We start from the raw sequence: 14,733 nt of genomic DNA on the forward strand, positions 1-14,733 counted from the left end.
TGATCAGGCAAAGACAGGTCCCATCACGGTCGCCAAACCTGTTATCATTGCAAAATTTTTAACCTTTTGCAAATCAAACTGACCTTTGAAAAAGATTTTGAAAATAACTCGCCTCCGTTTTAAAAATGCGGAAAAATTCTGTAGAATGGGGCTCGCCTGTCGGTACGAGGTTCAACCGTTCCTGCCACCTTTAACAGGGGTAATTGAACCAAGGATCAATATTATGATCTACTCTATTCAACTTGTCTAAATCATATTCTAATTTTTAAATGCACATAGAATCAGGCATGTGCTATGAATTTTCAGAAAATGCACATTTTGAAAACATGATGTTTGCTTTGAATGATTGAAATATTTAGAAAATGTAAATCTTGGAAAATCGTGAATTGGGATTTGAAATGTACTTCTGAGAGAAATAAAAATCGATTTTGAGGAATCCTTGACATTTGGTGAAAATCGATTCTGAGAAACTTGGTTTCTCTGAATTCAAACTTTGAAATTGAAATTCTAACTTAGAAAATTTGAATTTGGAACTTGGGAAATATTTGAAATATCATTGGCAAATCCATATTCTTTTGAATAAAACTTAGAAAAATTCTAACTTCAAACTTTGAAATTGACTGCATAACTTTGGAAAATTGAGTTTATGAACTTGAAAAACACTTGAAATATTCTTTGAAATTCAATGCTTTTGGGAAAATCAATTTTGCTATAAGACTTGGGAGATTTTGAGGAAATGAACTTCTTTGAATTGAGATTGGAATTGGCAAATGCATGAAATGAATGAATATGGATTTGAGGAATTGAGAAATACTTTTTGTATTTTTGAGAAATGCAGTGCATTTTTTAACTTAGCCTAAGAGTGTAGGCTGAATGTGGCTAATGTGAAGATTATAAATCTGAGTATCATTCGTATTCTGACTATGGCCATAAATACAAATTCCACCAAGTTTATAAACTTCATAGAAGCTAGTGTATGTGCCATTCGTGTAGACCATGGTGAATTTGTAAAAATATGCATGAATCATCATCCATCACACATTAAAATTATAAAAATAAACTATATGCAATGCAACCTAAGCTAAGCAGGAAATGTAAATTCTTATTCTAAAGTTTAATTACAAATTACATCACTATTGAAATTTAAATACATGAAAAATAAAGTCTTCAATGCACCGGCAAAACTAGAAAACTTTGTTAGTGATGATATGTTGGCTTTTCTAGGTTTATCCAGTAATATCTAGAAATTACTGGATTTTGCTAGATATAAGCCTTTTCCATGATTCCCTTAAATCAAAATTGATAAAGTATGAAATAAAATTGAATAAATATGAAAGAGAAGATATGAAATTTCGAAATTGGGGTCAAAATGACCAAAATACCCCTAATAACAAGACTATGGCATTGAAATTAGGGTTTTCAGAAAGATATTTGCTAAAATGCAAGTTTTGAAATTCAAATGCAAATAAATTAGGCTAAAATATGATATTACATACTTAAACACATGAAAATTAAGGTTAGGGATTTCGAAATTTAGGTCAAATGACTAAATTGCCCCTGATAGCAAGACTATGGCCTTGAAATCAGGGTTATCTGAAATAGATTTTGGTAAAAACTTAGGTTTTATGCACTAAATGAAATCAAATGAGCATAAAATTAAACCTAAAGCATCGTAATATGATTATGAACATGTTTAAACCCTAAAAATATATGCTTATGCACGAAAATCCAATAATATCACAAAAACTGTGATTTTAGCAGTGTTTTTGGATCTTTCAGGAACCCGGTTTTGCAATTTGCTTAATTCAGAGATCAAATGGATTCCAAAATCCATAAAAATTGGTACCTGCACTTTTTATAACCCTAATGTCGAATTGGAATTATAAAAATAATTTTTTGACATTGAATTAATCCGAAAATTGCATTAAACCCAAAAAATATGCTATTTTTGACCTAATTCACCAACCAGTCTCAGTCCAAGACCTGAACCAGGGGTCAAATCTCCATGAAAATTCATGCAATTTTACAGAGACTAACTAATAATAAAAACAGAGATTTCCCAATTTACAGATTGGAAAAAGCATCTTCGATTAGGGAGAAACCCTTCCGGCAATCTGAGCTAAAATATATCACTTTTAACAGGGATTAAAACGGCTACTTCAGATTGAAAATACAGACATAAATAGCAATACTAAACAAAACTCTCTGAAATTTTAGTGGTGAACAGTAGACAGAAAAATAACAATACTCACTTTTTACAGATCATGAATCGGATCTGTGGTTTGGGATTTATGACTAACACAAGTCTGATTAGGGTTTTGGTAAACCCTAACGAGTTTTAAATTTAAAAACAGATTCTCTGAAAGGGGAAAAATACTAAACAGTGATAAAAAAATCCGAAAATTTCACAGCAGACAGATCTACGTAATGTGAATCCATAGTACTTTACAGATCTAAAATCAGATATAAGATGAGTGAAATATCATCACAGCAAGTTACCTTCTTGATTTTAACCACGATTTTAAAGCTTTAAAAACCCGGTTTGATGTCTGATTTTTTTGACAGAGTTTCCGAGATCCAAAACCTATGATTTTTCTACAGTAACTCAATAACTCATTCATGCATTACATATAAAAAAATCAGAAATAAAAAATGAGTACTTCAATCCGAAATAACATTATCTTTATTGTTCTAAACCTAAAACACACAGAAATTTAAGAAACTTGAAAAACCATGCATTAACTAATGTAAATCAATAAAATAAACCATAAAACAGTAAATAAAAATTATTTCTATGCTATAGAACGTAAAACAAACATGAATAAATCATGAAAATAAAATAAAAACATGGAATCAATGGCTGGAATTTGATATCACCTTTAAAACATAGATTTAACCCATTAAAAGAGTAAATCATATATTTTATTGGTTAATAATGTAAAGAATCATATTAAAATCCCTGTGAATCACATAAAACAGGGTTAGATCACCTTCTTGGATCATTCTTGCTGATTCTTGATGGTTCTTGAGGTTAAACCATGGTTGGATCTTCATAAGGAGCGGTGTCCAAGCCTAGATCTAGGTTTAAATCATTAAAAACACTAAATAAAATATTAAAAATTGAAGAAATTATTTACCTTGGAGTTGCAGCAATGGAGAAAGGCTGGAGAGGAGAGAGAAGCTCCAAGAATCCAATAGGAGGTGTCTGGAAAAATCATCCCCCATGGGGCCTCTTTATAAAGAAAATTTGTTTAGGTTAAAAAATCAAGTTTTCTAAAATTTTTGGACTCTCTAAGGGGGGCAATTTTGGGGTGTAAAGACTATCCTACCCCTAGCCTAAATTATCCTATTTAATACCTAATTAACCCCTAGACTCTCCTAAAAAATCCCCAAATGTAATGCCACTTGGCCTTTTTAACATTTGAATTTTAAAACACCTTTTAAAAACCTTTAAAAACACTAGTTTTAAAAACTAAACTTCAAAATGAGTTTTTAAAATGAATTTTGACTCTTCTAAACCTCTAACACTAACCAAGACACTGACTAACCCTAGTCTAGCCCTGACTGACTCGAATATGGCACCACCCCGAGTGGGCCCTACTTGAGTTTTTCAAAAAGCGATTTTAAAACTTGAAATTGAAGGAGTTTTCAAAAGGATTTTCAAAAGCAATCTTAAAATTAGAATTTTTGAAATGGCATAGGGTTCTAACCAAGTCAGAACTCCTCTGGATATGGTGTCAACTGAGTGGGCCCACATCGAATTTTGAAGAATTTTGAAATAAACACTGAAAATGGCTTTGAAAAAGGGTTAAAATTGACATTTGAAATTCAAGATCTTTGAAAATAGGGTCTCAAGCGAACTGGAACTCCGAGTTAGAGTCCTGAACTCTTAGAACTCTGGGATTTTAAATTTTAGAATTCAAATGTAAAATTTTTTGAAAGATTTTACCAAGAAATGATGAAATAAGTCAGAAAACACAGTCAGGGTTAGACTCCTAACTCGACCGAACTCTAAAATAGAGTTTTGAACTAACTAGACTCTGTAAAATGACCTAAATTTTGACAATAATCGAAAAAGACTGAAAATGGAAGTAAAACAGATTTCAAAACAGACTCCTGACCGGATTAGGACTCTGACACAGAGTCCTAATCGGACTGAAACTTTAAAAACTTTGAGAAATTTGATGAATAGAGGAATTCAGAAGCGACACCACCTCAATGGTTCTCATCTGTGAATTGAAATTGATTAAAATTTGAATTTGAAATGAATCCAGATTGTTTCCTTGAGAAAATTTTTCGAAATATAAAGTCCTGGGGTTGGAAAATGACAGAGTATTGAATAAAAACCCAGGTTTTAAAATTGATTTTGAAATAAAAGCTTTAAAATTCAAATCTGGATTGAATGTTTTGAAATAGGAGTGCTAGATCTCGAAAATGAAATGCAATGACATGCAACGACATGCAATGCTATGCAATGCGATGAAATGATATGCAGAATACATGTAATGATATGCAATGACATATGAAATGGACAAACACTGGATGAGGGTGAAAATTTGGGGTGTTTACAGACCTGCATATAGCAGGATCGACCCACCAATGGTTGTTATATCAACGGAGTAATCCGACGCCAACATTTGCTTTGTTCCTTTCTTCTAAAAAAATTCTTTATGTTAAAGCAATATTAACTGATTCAACATTTTTTTTTTCATTTGGACTTTCTGTTAATATTATCGATTTTCATTTCTTTACCTTATTTTTGACTTCTTAGTTTCCTATTTATTCTGACAGTCCGTTTATGCTTAAATTTCTGTTTTGATAAGGATCGGTGATCGTTCTCTTCCCTTTGCTACCGGTTCATCATTGTATCTTCATTATCTGCAGTCATTGCTATTTCAAGCTAACATATAGTCAAATTTTTGGAAGAATTTCCTTTGATTCATCATCATTTTTGTTTCACGACATCTTCATTTTTTTTCTTTTCATTCTTTTTCTCTTTGGTTCGGTTGCCTGTGATTCTCTTTATTTTTAATATCTCCTGTTTTGCGTCATTTTCTGCATCTTCAGGTGTTCATGCCATGACATTTGTTCATTTTATGTTTTGCCTCTGGTAGATTTTCTATAGATGCTTCGTTGTGACATTCATCTCATCATGTGTTATGTAAACTGTGGATGATTCGTTGTGTATAACTCCCCTTTGTTTTTCTTTTCTTTCCGTATTTTCATTGATAATTTCTATGGTTAACCCGAGTGTGTAATAATTAGATGCTTCTTTCCTCGCTTCTATTCTCCATTTTTTTTTAGCAGATGGATCCGTATGTTGATCATCTGCGGATGACCAGATTTTGATTCATCTTGATTATCTGCTAAATCTTCATATCTCTATTAGAGTGATCCATCGGTCTGGATGGACACAAAGACTTCAATCTCCTGTTTTAAGCTCTTATCTAGTATTTTTTTTTTTTGATTTTTAGTTTATGATTCAATTCCCTATTCCATGTCGGATAGCTAATTTATATAAACTTCCATCAAGAGTTTGATTTCCTGTAATAATCATCTTACATCTTCTATTTATAATTTCCTTTTTGGGTCCAGCATCTTATATTTTCTCAGATTTTGCGCTATTGATTATGTGTCTTAACTGCAGCTATTTCCAATGGATGTCCACATTCCACCAAGGGGAATGTCAAATGCTAATAAGAAATTCTCACATTATTGTGTTATCGTCACGTTATATCATGAATTTTCTTTGATATTGAATACCATCTAGTGTTACCAGATTATTTGCTGAAGGAAACCTGTTAACTAAGTTCACTTCAGGATGTTCATCTCACGGATGCGAGGCATTCTTTAGCTAAAAGGCTTTATACATGATTAAATGTTAAGATCAATGGGTTTTGCCAAAAACCCCTTTACTGTTTGCCAACTTTACCACTATGTGTGGTTATTAGCTGGAGATTTTCAGAGAATTCCTAAGATTCTGAGGTCATCCATCTCAGAATAGATGGTTGCTGCTGGGAGTGGAAATATCCCCAGCAAAACCTCCTTTCATTTGGAGGTACCTGTAATTACAGCTCGGCAGATCTAGAATTCGTTGGGCTTTTCTTTTCACGAGCATATGTGTACCTATATTTGAGGAAGAACAAAGGAGTACAGTCACATCTGGGTATTGGTAACATTCATTGTAAATCCCGGCCCTACAGCCTCTTTTTGTCTTATGTTTTGTTTTGTAATGTTGGACCACCTTATGCCTTCACTTTGATTCTCATGAGGACCTTGAGGCAGAAAAGAGACCTGGCGAGTTTTGCTTTCAAGAAACCCCTGATCCGAGCTATAGAAGAAAACAGGTTTGATCTCGCCCCTAATGTTTGAAATTATATTATGCTGGACAGTAATTGAAAAGATGGGAAAACAGTTCTACATGGGGAATTTCATGCTCCATCACAATGCTTTAACGCCTTGTCTGTATATCAAGGTTTTTATTTGTCCACCATCTCTGCAATACCCCCATCCTCAGGGATATCAGTGGATCCCCTCCTCTAATAGAATCATCGGTTTGTGTGCTGCTTATTTCCACTTATTTAGTTTTCTGTTAATTAATGAATTTTAGTATTATGTGAAAGTAAACTAGGATCGAGGCAACGAGCACTAGAGGGGGGGTGAATAGTGCTTTTAAAAATTTCTGCGAAATATTGACAGATTTTGCAAATCTCAAAGCAAATACACAAAGAACACAAGATTTTATCCTGGTTCGGTCAAACCCGACCTACATCCAGTCCCCAAGCAAAACCCGCTTGAGATTTTCCACTATCAACCTTGTAAACTACAAGATCACACAGACCATAACCGGTCCCACTTTCAGTAACAATCCTACTGAAAGCAAACAACTCCTTTACACCAAGGAGTCCTTCTTTTTACACAAAGGAAATAACAACTTACAATACAACCTATGAGCCTTCCTTTTGAATGCAAATGAGATGCAATTGGCTTTTGAGGTTGTTGAAACACTCTACTCACGAATTCACTATCTCTCAAAGTGATTTGAGTGAAAAACTGAAGTGAAAATATCACGTGAGTGAGAAAACAAATACTTGAATGAATAGGAGTGAAAAGCAAGAAGTAATTCAATATAATTCTATTGAATTTGATTGTTTCTCTGTGTTTTTTAGTGTAAAATGCACTCATATTTATAGTTAAAAGATTCCATATGTTGAGAGTATGAAAGGGTGTCAAAACATCCATTTCGAACGATCAAAACGTTTGAAAAAATGAAAAGACACGCCTTTTTTTTGAAGTTTCAGGAAAATGGCAAAATTAGTCGACTGAAACATCAGTTAGTCGACTAATAGTTAGTTAATAGTAGACTGACAGTTATCGTCGGTCGACTGATCTGTTAATCGAGCCGTTTGAAAATCTGAACTTTTGAAACTTAGTCGACTTGAGAAAAGTTAGTCGACTCATAATATCATCAGTAGACTGAAAAACCTTTTAGTCGACTGCTGCTAAAAACTTCTAAAAAACAAACATTCTGTTCAGTCGACTGATAAAAAGCATTAGTCGACTGCTGCTAAATTTTTTCAGAAAACACATGTTCTGTTCAGTCGACTGATAAAATCTTCGGTCGACTAATTTGACAAGAATGACTTTTTAGAAAATATGGCGCGAAAGGATTAGTCGACTGATAAGTCTATTGGTCGACTAATAAACATGAAAATTTTAGAAAAGAGTTTTCTAAAAAGATTTTCAAAAGAGTTTCTTTTAGAAAAGTTTTTCTAAAGACTTTTAAGGTGAAATGCAACCTAAATATGCACTCTAAGTAAGGCTCTTACAAGAATCTAAGACTTTTAATGAATTAAACATTTGCACACTAGTCTTCAAGGATTCTTCACTGAATTCTTCAATTTCTTCATAGCCTTAGCTGAAATGCAGTTGATTCTACTTGCTCATCATCAAAACCTTGTACTTGAAGTATCATGTATGGCTTCATTGTTGTAACAATCTCCCCCTTTTTGATGATGACAAACTTAATCAAAGATGAAGCATTTAGATGCATAGATGGAGATTTTACTCCCCCTATCAATATGCTGCAAAGCATTAAAAGTTAGCACATTTAAAGCACATATATCACATATTGATTGGTTTGCATTTCCATTCATCATTTCTTCATGCATTTAGAAATACATTCATTCAAAGCTTTCTTTTTCTCTTAATTTTGCATTTCTCATGCAAGATCTCCTGTAATGTAATTGCTATCATCTTTTTCTCAAGATCTCCTTGCAATTTCAAAGTAATGCTATCTTTATCTTTTTCTCCCCCTTTGTCAGAATAAAAAAGAGTAAGGGCAAAAATAGCATAAGCAAAATAGAGATACAAGTTTAAAAATATTACAACCCATAAAGTAAGTTTTTCAAAGATCAAAGATCAGAAAAGAGAGTTAAGCAAATCCTTAATGGCAGTTACATCCTTCTGAATTGAAGCAAGTTGTTGAGTCACATCTTCACGAAAGGTGTGTTGATGCAGCTCCAAAGCTTCCAGTCTCTGCATAACTTCATCATGGTCTTGATTTGTCGAAAATTTCTTTCTTTTTGCATGAGATGAAGGTGTCGCAGAGGGTGAAGGTTCAGAAATAGATGGTTCATTAGGATCAGATGGTTCAGTTTGATCAACATTTAAAGGAGGCAGATATTTAATTTTCATTCTTTTAAAAATTGTTTGATCAAAGAACTCTTTTTGCTCAATGTACTTTTCATTTGTTAAAGGAACTTTAAAATGTCTAAAAATACGAGTTAAAAGACAACCATAAGGAAGAAATGGTTTTTGTTTCCACAAGTTTGTAAAATACACATTGGCCCAGTTGACAGAAATATTTCCAAATAAAACAAAAAGAGCCGTAGATAGATTTGTGGAATAATAATCAAAAGAACCAGTTTTGGGTAGAACATTGTGGGCAAGGATTCGTCCAGCAATGCGTGCACGAGTTTGAAGATTAGTATTTTTGAAAGGAGGGCGGTGAGGTGCTTCTGGAAGAAGAATTTGTTCAAAAACTCTTTCATCATTCAATTCAATAGTGTTGAAAAGAGTGTCTGAAGGTGGAATTTCAAGAATTTCTCCAAGTAATTTTGAATCAAACTCGATTTCAACATCACGAACAAGAGAAGACAAAACTCCAGTTTCATGATTCATTTGTAAATTCGTGTAAAACAAGTGAATAAGAAAAGGATAGTGAAGGGTGTCTGCACAAGCATCAAAAAGATGTGAAATACCAGGAAATAATTCTCTTATTTTGTAACGAGAAAACAAGTGAAATAGAACATTTCGGCCTGGTAAAATAGGTAGTGCAGAAATTGATCCAAAAGTGTCATAGAGAAGAGGATTGCGAAGTAATCTTAGTGAAAAACCATGTCTTGAAGTAGGTGTAGGAGAAGGAGAACCTAAACCTTTTGCAGATGCAGACTTCGTGCGAGGCATGGTTACCAAAATGTCGGCTTCCAAATGACGTCCGACAAGGGGAAAAAGCTTTCCGGCGATAAAAAACGAAGGACAATGTGGTGGCTAACGATGAGGAGAAGTCGGCCAAAAGGGGATTCCGGCAAAGCACTGTCACGGCAAGAGAGTTCCGGCGTTTCAAGATCACGGCCAGAAGATTCCGGCGTCTCCTTGTTACGGTAAGAAAATCCCGGCGATGATGGACACTCCGAGGGTTTTTCGGAAGAGAGAGAGGCAAGAGAGAAAGAGGGGTTTAAGGGTTTCGTTTTTAAGAAAAAATGAAAAGGTACGAAGTGAAACGATGCCTCTTTTTTTTTTTTTTTAAAAACGGGTTTTAAAACAAATCCAAGGGGTGTCGGGTCCCTTCACTTAAATTTTTTTTTAAAAAAAATTTAGTCGACTAAAACTTTATCGGTCGACTAAAAAGTGCAACTTATTCTAAAGATATCATCAGTCGACTGGAAATATATGGGTCGACTAATATGGTGCGATACATTCCAAAATATAAAACACCAGTCGACTAAAATTTTATCGGTCGACTAATATAGTGCGATTTTGAGATTTTGTTCAAAAATCAGCATTTTTATAAATCCAAAAATGAGCAAATACCTAGTTCTCTCCTAATTCTCATAAAATCTTCATTTTTAAGAGGTTTAGTGAAGATATCGGCATGTTGTTCTTTAGTGGAAATAAAATTTAACGAAATATCTTCTTTTAACACATGATCTCTTAAAAAATGATGTCTAACTTCAATATGCTTAGTTCTTGAGTGCTGAATAGGATTTTTCGAAAGATTTATAGCACTAGTATTATCACAATAAATAGTTGTTGTGGAGTAATTCAAACCAAAATCTTTTAAGGTCTGTTTCATCCAAAGTACTTGTGAACATGCTAAACTAGCCGCTATATATTCTGCTTCAGTTGTTGAAAGTGATACTGAATTTTGCTTTTTACTAAACCAAGAGACTAAGGAATTTCCTAAGAAATGACAAGTTCCACTAGTACTCTTGCGATCAGATTTACTTCCTGCAAAATCTGTATCACTATATTAAACTAAATCAAAGGAAGATGATTTTGGGTAAAACAAACCGAAATCTGAAGTATCTTTCAAATAACGAAGAATTTGTTTTACTGCAGTTAAATGAGATTCCTTTGGATTAGCTTGAAATCTTGCACACATACAAACACTAAACATAATATCAGGTCGACTAGCAGTTAAGTATAATAGAGATCTGATCATACCTCTGTAGAGCTTAGTATATACACTTTTACCATTTTCATCTTTATCAAGAGAAGTAGTTGTACTCATAGGATTCCTTCTTGATTTCGATGAGTCCATCCCAAATCTCTTGAGAAGTTCTTTTGTATACTTAGCCTGATTGATGAAGATTCCTTCTTCAGTTTGCTTTATTTGAAGTCCAAGGAAGTAGTTTAATTCGCCCATCAAGCTCATTTCAAACTCTTCCTGCATAGCTTTAGCAAATTCTTTACAGAGAGAATCATTAGTAGAACCAAATATTATGTCATCAACATAAATTTGTACAATAAGAATATCTGAATTAAGATTTTTAATAAATAAAGTGGAGTCTACCCGACCAATGGAAAAACCAGATTGTTCTAGAAAATTTCATAGTCTTTCATACCACGCTCTTGGTGCTTGTTTGAGTCCATACAAAGCTCTTTTCAATTTATAGACTTTTTCTGGATATTTCTCATTTTCAAAGCCTGGAGGTTGCTCTACATAAACTTCTTCATTGATGTGTCCATTTAAGAATGCACTCTTAACATCAATTTGATATAACTTGAAGTTCATGTAACTAGCAAAAGCAAGCATCATTCGAATTGACTCTAATCGAGCCACTGGTGCATAGGTTTCATCAAAATCTATGCCTTCTTCTTGATTATAACCTTGTGCCACTAGCCTTGCTTTGTTACGAATGACTTCACCATTTTCATCTAGCTTATTTCGGAAGACCCATCTTGTTCCAATTACTGGATGATCCTTTGGTCTATCAACTAGATCCCAAACATCATTCCTAGTAAATTAGTTAAGTTCTTCAGACATGGCTAAAAGCCAAAATTCATCATCACATTCCTCATTGATATTCTTTGGTTCTAATTTAGATATGAAAGCAATATTTGCAATATATTTTTCTAACTGCCTTCTAGTTTGGACACCACTCTTTATTTCACCAATAACTTGTTCATGTAGATGATTAGGAACTTCTTTCCAAACAGGTTGAAGAGGAATATTTTCTTGAGAAGTACTCTCTATCAAGGGTTCTTCTTGAAGTATTGCTTCTTCTTCTTCGCTTAGAGGAATAACCTGCTCACAATTCTCATCAAATGCAACATGTAGAGATTCTTCAATACAAGATGTTCTTTTATTGAAAATACGATATGCTTTACTTCTAGAAGAATATCCAAGAAATATTGATTCATCTGATTTTGAATCAAACTTATCAAGATTATCTTTGGTATTTAACAAGAAACATTTACTACCAAAAATTTTGAAATATGAGATCTTTGGTATACGATCATAATACAATTCAAAACATGTTTTATGTAAAATTGGTCGAATAAGAACACGATTTAAGACATAACATGCTGTATTAATTGCTTCAGCCCAAAAATATTTTGGTAAATTTTTATCTTGAAGCATGGTTCTAGCACATTCTTGCAAAGTTCTATTCTTTCTTTCAACAACTCCATTTTGTGGAGCCGCTCTAGGAAAAGCAAAGTTGTGAGATATACCATGTAAATCACAAAACTTTAGAAAAGATTCATTTTCAAATTCACCACCATGATCACTATGAATTTTAATAATAGATGTAGATTTTTTATTTGTAATTCTTGTACAAAGTTTAGAAAATTCTGAAAAAGCATCATTTTTGCTTTTTAGAAAAATCACCCATGTAAACCGAGAATAATCATCTACTATAACAAAAGCATACTTGCTACCATTCAAACTTTGAATTCTAGATGGTCCAAATAGATCTAAATGTAAAAGTTCAAGAGGACGTTTTGTTGAAACTATATCTTTTGCTTTAAAAGAACTTTTGATTTGTTTACCCCTTTGACAAGCATCACACAAGTGATCCTTTTTATATGGTATTCTAGGTAGGCCTCTTACAAGATCATTCTTGGATAATTTTGAAATAATTTTAAAGTTAACATGTCCAAGTCTCTTATGCCATAACCATTGAATTTCATTTGAAACAATAAGACATTTTTCATTAAAAGAGGGTAATTCATCTAGATATAGTTCATACACATTGTTTCTTCTTTTACCTTTAAAAATGATCTTTTTAGATTGAAAATCAGAAATTAAGCATAAATCATTTTCAAAAGAAACATGAAAACCTTTATCAAATAATTGACTAATAGATATTAAATTATGCTTTAAACCATCCACTAAAAGAACATTTTCTATCAAGGGAAATTTTGGATTACCAATATTACCAATACCTATCACTTTTCCCTTGTTATTGTCACCAAAGGTGACGGTTCCTCCATCCTTATTTTGGAGGGTGGAAAATAACTCCGGCCTTCCAGTCATATGTTTGGAACAACCGCTGTCCAATATCCATTTGCTCCTTATGTTGTGTACCTACAACAAAATCAGAAAACAGAGCATTTGACCCCTTTCTATTTTTGGGTCCATGAGAGTTAGTCTTAGGAACCCATATCCATTTGGATTTTGGTTTCCTTTGATAATAAATATTCTTTCTATAAAAGGATTTAGAATAAACATTTCTAGAATAATCATTTCTAGATGCATTTCTATTAGAACTAGAAAGTTTAGTTTTATGAACAAAAGGTTGAGAATAATGTCTTTGATTTTTCACCACATAGTTTGGTCTATTTTGAGTATCAAAGAAGCTATATCCGAATCCGGTTTTATTAACCAAGCATCTTTGAGAACCAAGAAGTTTTTCTAGATTCTCTTGACCATTTGTGAATTTGGTCACTATAGAAAGAAGATCTTTTGACTTTTCTTTAAGACTAAATATTTCATTTTGTAAGAGATTGGTTCTAACTCCAATTTCTTTTATCTCAAGTGCTTGGCAAGAATTTTCCTTCTTGATATCTTCTATTTCTTGAAGTAACACTTTATTTTGAGAGTCAAGAGTTAAATTTTCAGTTTTTAACTCTTTATTTTTAGAACTAAGACTCTTAAATTTAGCATATAAATCATTAAATGCTTCAAATAACTCATCATAGTCAAATTGACTTACCGAATCTTCTTGTGCTACAAAACACATGTTGGCGACTTCTTCATTAGATTCTTCTACCTTTGACGTACCTTCGTGTGTCACGAGAAGAGTATGCCAGATTTCATTTGTTGTAGAGCATTGAGAGATGCGATTGAATTCTACCTTGTCAATGCCACAATATAATGCATTCATGGCTTTGGCATTCAGTGAAGCAGTCTTCTTTTCATCATCGGTCCATCGGCTGAAATCAGTTGATGGAGTTTGGTACTTTTCTGAAACAACTCTTCAGATATCGAGATCCATGGATTGCAAGAATATTGTCATTCTTACTTTCCAGTATCCATAGTTTGTTCCGTCGAAGAGAGGAGGACGAACAGAGGAGCTTCCTTCTTTGTGCTGAGATGTTATAGTTGCCATGCTAGATGATGGTCAAATCAAAGTAATAGCAAACCTTGCTCTGATACCAAATGAAAGTGCACTAGGATCGAGGCAACGAGCACTAGAGGGGGGTGAATAGTGCTTTTAAAAATTTCTGCGGAATATTGAATGATTTTGCAAATCTCAAAGCAAACACACAAAGAACACAAGATTTTATCCTGGTTCGGTCAAACCCGACCTACATCCAGTCCCCAAGCAAAACCCGCTTGAGATTTTCCACTATCAACCTTGTAAACTACAAGATCACAAAGACCATAACCGGTCCCACTTTCAGTAACAATCCTACTGAAAGCAAACAACTCCTTTACACCAAGGAGTCCTTCTTTTTACACAAAAGAAATAACAACTTACAATACAACCTATGAGCCTTCCTTTTGAATGAAAATGAGATGCAATTGGCTTTTGAGGTTGTTGAAACACTCTACTCACAAATTCACTATCTCTCAAAGTGATTTGAGTGAAAAACTGAAGTGAAAATATCACGTGAGTGAGAAAACAAATACTTGAATGAATATGAGTGAAAAGCAAAAAGTAATTCAATATAATTCTATTGAATTTGATTGTTTCTCTGTGTTTTTGAGTGTAAATGCAC

The sequence above is a fragment of the Nuphar pumila genome, chromosome 11 (genome assembly GCF_984573655.1).
Source record: "Nuphar pumila chromosome 11, dmNupPumi1.hap1.1, whole genome shotgun sequence".
NCBI lineage: Eukaryota > Viridiplantae > Streptophyta > Magnoliopsida > Nymphaeales > Nymphaeaceae > Nuphar > Nuphar pumila.